Below are 6,936 nucleotides of genomic sequence, written 5' to 3'. Positions count from 1 at the left end.
TGCATGCAATCTGGGTTATTAGGTTTAGGACTTAAGAGTAAATTCAAGCGGAGCGGGTATCCGAGATTTTTTTAAAAAACAAAAAAGCGCGACCCGACCCGCCTAGAACGGGTATTCGAAATGTTACCTGGGACCCGCGTTTTTATTAGGGAAAATGGGCGGGGCGGGTAGATGCCCACCCATTTATTTTGTAAGACAAACTTTGGTAATCTGCCATTCACGTCTTTCCTTTCCTTCTTCTCCAATTTCCACTCTCTCTTCCCTGATTCAAATTCAACCATTCTTATCCATAATCTCCGCTCAATCGACGCACACACGAGCTCACTGATTGTTTTTTCAATTGTGTTCTTTTTGTGCTTCAGAGTCATTTTATACTGTGAAGAGAGCTGTGCCATGGAGTGATAAGGAGAAAGATTTCTCATCTGATGAATACTCGTCTTCACATAATCACATTCATACGTTGGAGCCGAAGAAAGGCGAACGATCAATCTAAAGCCAGCCAACCTTCCAAAAAGAAAAATCCTCCGAAGGTAACAGTTCTCGATGTCTCTCTAACAAATTTGTTGCTTCATATTTTGATTTTTCTTCTCTCCTCGAGCGAATTAATGTGGATTGTGGTTGGACTGCTCGTTGCTCAACCTTAATGCTTGTGATTAATGGTTGTGTTTGTGGAAATGGATTGTAAATGGAAAGTGTTATTGCATTAAAGATAAGCTCTCCACTCAAAGGTGGGAGAAACCGCTTACAAAGTGTTTGATAGAATTTCACAATGAATTCCCCAAAAATGGTTAGCTTATTAGTTAATTCAAGGCTATCTCTATCGATAGATCATAACTTATCCTAACCTAACAAGCAGCAGAACATCAAGTAACTAATAGAGCATATCTCCAGCTTATCTCCTTCTAGGTCTCCTGCTCCTACTAGATCTGTCAACCATCAGTCTTGAGTGTGCCTCCAGTCCACCAAGAGAACCGGAAGACAAGAAGTGAGACTGGTCATGGTCTACTTGCAAGGAAATTCGTTAGACTAACGAGATTGAAGAATCTCATGAAGAACGAAGAAAACAAGGGCTGCAGTAACCCATAAATGGAGAGTGACTGACAAGTGTGGAAACTTGGAAAGAGAAGAACCTTACTTTTCCTCTGAAGGAGAAGAGGAAAAGAGAGCATGGTCTGGCTAGCAGGGGAAAGAATTCTGTACTTGAAGAAGAAACGATGTTGTTAAGGAAGAGTGGCCTCGATTCTGGTTTTGATACTTGATCCCTTTTGCTTGTAGTCATGACCCATGAGTTTCTTAATGTAAAATATGTAAAAGCTCATTTCTATATGGTCATTATTGCATTGAAAAGATTGGATTGTGACCTATAGTAGCAATTCTAAGATGACTTTTGAAGCATTGTCTCTTGAAATTTGCATTGTTTCAGGTTACCAGATTACTGAGAGCCATGTCCATCTAGGTATTATTCATGTGAACGTGAAGGATATTCGGTTTGGGGCTCTATTTTATTTTTTTTTATTTTTTTTTATGGGACCTATCTAATATTTTCTAACAGTAGCTGGAACTGTTTTTGGAAATATTGACACAGCATTCTTGATGTCCTTTCATTTTTCAGTATTTTTCTTTTTGAGTTGACGTTTGGTTGTCGTTTACACCCAACTCAAATATTTTCATCCCAAGTCAATTTTTTTTCAACCCAACTCAAAATAATACTTATAATAATAAATTTTTTTAAAAAAATAAAAATAAAAAATAAACAAAAATAAAAAGGGAAAAGGAAAATTAAAAGGTAATCAAAAAATAAAAATAAAAATAATACCCAAGGTGGCCAGACCACCCCAAATAGCCGTTGGAGATAGCCGAGCAACCCCAAACAGCCGTTGGGGGTGACTAATTTTTTTTTTTTTTTCTTATAAAGAACAAAACTCATAAAATTCTTAGTAATATTGTTGACCAGAACTCTCCAAAAAAGTTTCACATTTGAGTAAATTTTGATAGACAAAACCCATCTCCCAAGCAGAGTTTAACAAGCCAAGCCCGAGTATATTCACGAGTAGCTAGGGATGGAGCCAGAAAGCAATATAGGTAGGGGTGAAGGCATAAGCTTAGGAAAAAAAAAAAAGGCCACGGCCTAAATTTATTTATTTATTTATTATCATCTAAAGTAGTGGTTCAATAGCCCAAAAAAATCCTCAAAGTGATTAGGTACACACTATAGTATAAACTAGAAGAAAAACAAAATTTAAGACCTAGATTGAAAATCACACGAAGAAAAAGCAACAACCATGAGACGAGAATATAGTAAGTTTAAGCTGCGTTTACTTACAGTTTGGATGGAATTTGAATGATTGATTTTTCTGAGGTTGATTTTGTTGAGTCTTAGTTCCCTTGGTGGATATGTTGAAATCTTTGGGGATTTCACTATTTTCTCTTTTTTTTTTGTTGGTAAGGTCAAATGAGAGAAGGAAAAATTTTGTCTTCCTCCTCTTGCACTAGCCGAATGGGTTATAAGCATTTTGATTTCCTCCTCTTGCATTGGCCGAATGAGGGAAGGAAGAATTTAAATTGCATTTTTTTTTAAAAAAAATTCTTTATTTTGGACTTTGGTCTGCATTTTGTACTCAATCCAAGCCCTTCTAATTAGACAAATTGACTTGCAGTACTCTTTATGATGTGGGGTGAATGCAATTCTCGTTGTGAAAGCTTAGAACTTGGTATTTATCAGTTGTGAATCTTGATTTTATACATGTGTATTTAGTTCCATTGGTGATCATTAGTTTCAATGATTTTCTTGTTTGTTAATCTTCTCTTTCTAGATAGGTGTGTCTCTTGTAAATTTCATGTGTGCTTGAGATGCTTTTAATGATATTTCAAAGTACTTGTAAATAAAAAATTTCCCGTGGAATCATTCCTTTTGTTTGTTTGTTTTTTTTTTGGGGGGGGGCAAATGTACATTTAATTGTAAACTCTTTATGCAAAATACTAATGTATGAGTCATTCTTCTGATTGTGTGGTTGCTGCCTTTTGTTATAAACTGAGTATAGAATATCTTGTTTGGCATATCTTGATGCATTGTCTTACTCTAAGAGTCTGCTATGCTAAGAAAGGATTTCAATCGTGCAAAACAGTCTTGTTGTTCTTATTGATTATTTCATTTGCTCTCTTGATATTGCAGGGTTTGGTGGAAGGCCTGGCATTGGTCGTGGCAGTAGAGGTATTGGTGCAGCTCCCCCCTAGCTAGTTCAAGTTTTGCTTGAAATGATGCTTCTTCATATATAGTTCATAGTCTATAGTCTATAGTTAGTAGTGTCAAGATGACAAGCTATGTATTCCCTTGAGTTTTGGTTTGAGAACGAGAAAACCATGTGCTTCATTATGGTTATCAATGCGCCCTTCGTATTATCCTTACCTTTTGAAAGCTAGTTGACAATTGAAAAACATATAATTTCCCCTTTCCGGTGTTTAGACCTGAAGCTTCATTTATTGATTCTTCATGCATCCCAAAAAAATGTTGTATTGTTACAGCTCAATTCATTCATATTCTGATATTTGTAGTAATTTCACGTGGGGGTTTATGTCCTTAATCATCATCCCAAAAGCCAGCAAATCATATGGTAATTCTCTAGAGACCTGACATAACAATTTGTAAGGAAAACTAAACGAAAGATCCAAGCGAACAACAACAATCAACCATTCATTGAATATTTCCTGTGTGGAAAATGAATTTGTAAAAATATGAACTCTTGACTTATCCATCTATATGCTTAAGCAGATGACTCCACCTCCCCCATAGGGAGCTCATAACAGAACTTGATCCTGGAATTATTTGATTAAAAACATGGTAACATGAGCTAAAACAGAAACTAAGTTTGAATACTATCCATGAATCATTATCATTTTTAAGTACACTTAATCCCGTGGCATTTGCTCCCATGCACAGAATAATCCACAAGAAGAATGATACGTAATTTTAATCAAAGAAGATGATGATACTTTTCAATTGATTAATGATGTCAAAATTTGGCTTAAAACACTGCACAACGCAGTAATCCAAGAATAAACCAATCAAATTCCAGAGATCAGTAAAAGAACAATTTGATTCTAGAGATGGAACAGAGTACAAGATTCAAACATAAGAGAAGGAAAAGCAATTTAAAAAAGCACTATTAAGTATCTTTTCGTCAATGATCATCTTGCAACTTTTACTAATATCATATAATTCTTTACTTGACGTGGATAGAGTGTTGTTGATCTGATCAAACAACTTGACGTTATCGATCTGAACGATAACTGGCAGCCAGCGTTTTTTTCCCAAGTCACGCAAAGCCAGATTTAGTGCGCTTGCCTCCGCCAGTAATGGATTTGGATTTTTCGCATCGACAATTTTTGCGCACCGCAAAAGAGGTACGCCCCGGCAGTCAAATACCGCATATGCCAAGATCAAGTGTTTCCTTGAAACACTTCGTCTGAATTCAGCATGTTCAGGTTCAAATTACTTTGTTTCCTCACTAAATGTGACCATCTAGAAAATCGAACAGAAGATTCCCGAATCCCGAGCTGAACAGGAAAAAGAGAAAGAAATTCATAATTTATGGCTTCCGGTCTCTATTAATAATTTAACTTCATATATACCTTAATAATTTATGGCTTCCGGTCTCTATTAAGACAAAGGAGAGAGCCTTCCCGTCTCTATTAATAATTTATGGCTTCCTCACTCTTCCTGCTCTGTTTTTCAAGCCTCTCTGTTTCATTGTCGGAGATGGTGCTCTTGCCTCTAGGCTCTAACCCAACTCTCTACCCAGACCCTTGATTGGGATTTGAAGAGGAACACCACCACGTTCTCGTCGTGTATTGAAGAGGAACGACACTTTCCGGGTGTAAAGGGAACAAATTGAGCGGACGGGTGGTTGTTGGTTTTGCGGGGGTGAGTTTTCTGAACTTGGGGTTTCCCGGGTTTTGGTTCTTCGTTTTTAAAATTTGATTTTATTATTAACTTTTAATGAGGCGAGGAAAATTGTGCTGGTTAATAATGAGGCGTGAGCTGGCACGCACCACATTGGCATTAAAAATTAAAATATAAAAATATGAAACCTAGGCCTATAGATTAGATCTTAACCGTAGGATCGACCTTCTCATCTAACCGTACCTATTTATTTACTGCTCGCCTTTCTCTCTCCTCAACAAATTTCGCATCTTTATCTTTGGCTCTCCTTCTCCTTTATACCAGAACGCCGTATCCTCTCTCTCTTTCCCTACCCTACCAAACAAAGCCCCATCTCCTTGCTCATATTTCTACCTTTGTATCTTTATTTGATTTAGGGGTTAGTATTTTTATTTCATTCTGTTTGTATTTTTGTTTTGGAAGATCTACCTGGTCAAAACTAATTTCTCTTCCTTTTGATTTTCTGGCTTTTAAGGGTCGCCTGCCCCGCAAACCACACACCGAAGGGCTTCCCCAGCAGGAGCCGCCTCCGCCTAACCGACGGTCCCCCAGATTCAGACGACTTTTATAGGTTTGATTGTGTTTTTATTTTAATTTCTATGTCTGAAACTAGATCTACTCTGTTCTAAGTGCTCAGTGCTAGATCTAGGTTTGATTGTGTTTCTATTTAATTTTCAAGTCTGAAAACTGTTTTTATCTACTCTGTATTTTAATTTATCTAGCTCTTTTATTTTAATTTTCAAGTCTGAAACCAGAGCTACCCTGTTTTTATCTACTTTGTTCTCGGTTCTAGATCTGGGTTTGATTGTGTTTTTTATTTTAATTTTCAAGTCTGAAAATTATATATATAAAAAAACAAAATTGGCATTTTGAGAATTTTATGAATAATTATATATGTATGAAGAATATATATATATATATATATATATATATATATATATATATATATATATATATATGTGTGTGTACATACATATAATATATGTGCATACATATATGTATACACATACATATATGTGTATATGTATATGTGTACATATATGTGTGTATATGTATATGTATATGGGTATGTGTATATACATATACATATATATTATGTGTACATACCTACATATATACACATATGTATATGTATACATGTATGTTACATACACATGTATGTTGGACATATACACACATGTGATAACATGTACATACACTGACATGTGATGCATACACATATGTACACATTGCATACATGTACATACATATTCATGTATACAATATATAAGATGTACATGTACACATACACATAATAATACATGTACATGTAATAATACACATACATAACATGTATACATATATAACATCTATTATATACATATATACACATACATATATATACATGTATATGGACCTGTCAAATATATATATAAGTATATATATATATATATAGTTTGATTGTGTTTTATTCTATCAGAAAACCATTATTTACTGCTTTTAAGTTCTAGATCTAGGTTTGTACTACTCTTTTAGTTTTTGAACGCAGTCTTACCTAGTAGCCATACTATTGTACTAAAATTCTGAAAAGAAAAAAAAAAAAAGGAATAAATTATAATACCTAACGGTAGGCTCTTGTTTGACTATTGCTTTTGCAGCTTTCTGTAGTGACAAATTGTTGCAACAACTTTATGGAAGAATTGAGTAATCTTAAAATTGGTGAAGCGCTTAAAAATTCACTGATAGCTTCACCATTTTTCAGATTACCCAATTCTTTCATAAAGTCGTAGCAACAGTGTGTCATTACAGAAAACTGCAAAAGCAACAGGCAAACAAGAGCCTACTGTCAAGTAGTATAATTTATCCCTTTTTTTTTTGTTCTTTTTAGAATTTTAGTACAACATGATGGCTACCAGGGTAACACTGGTTTTAGAAATTAAAATAGAGTACAAACTTAGATTTAGCACATAAAACAGAGTAGATCTAATTTCGGAGACAAATTAAATTAAAAACAACAT

General features: G+C 34.9%; 2 long non-coding RNA genes across 2 annotated transcripts; both read left to right on the top strand.

Moving 5' to 3' along the window:
* The first annotated feature begins 206 nt into the window (after window positions 1-206).
* LOC132166486 (uncharacterized) lies at window positions 207-1,395 on the top strand. Its single transcript, XR_009438571.1, has 2 exons — window positions 207-530; window positions 892-1,395. It is a non-coding gene; the product is annotated as an uncharacterized LOC132166486 (long non-coding RNA).
* A 3,799-nt stretch (window positions 1,396-5,194) lies between these two features.
* LOC132166664 (uncharacterized) lies at window positions 5,195-5,731 on the top strand. Its single transcript, XR_009438588.1, has 2 exons — window positions 5,195-5,318; window positions 5,415-5,731. It is a non-coding gene; the product is annotated as an uncharacterized LOC132166664 (long non-coding RNA).
* The last annotated feature ends 1,205 nt before the right edge of the window (window positions 5,732-6,936 follow it).

This window comes from Corylus avellana, chromosome ca11 (genome assembly GCF_901000735.1).
Source record: "Corylus avellana chromosome ca11, CavTom2PMs-1.0".
In the NCBI taxonomy this organism is placed as follows: Eukaryota; Viridiplantae; Streptophyta; class Magnoliopsida; order Fagales; family Betulaceae; genus Corylus; species Corylus avellana.
Note: the sequence above shows the minus strand (reverse complement) of the source record. Positions and strands in the feature narration are given on the sequence as shown.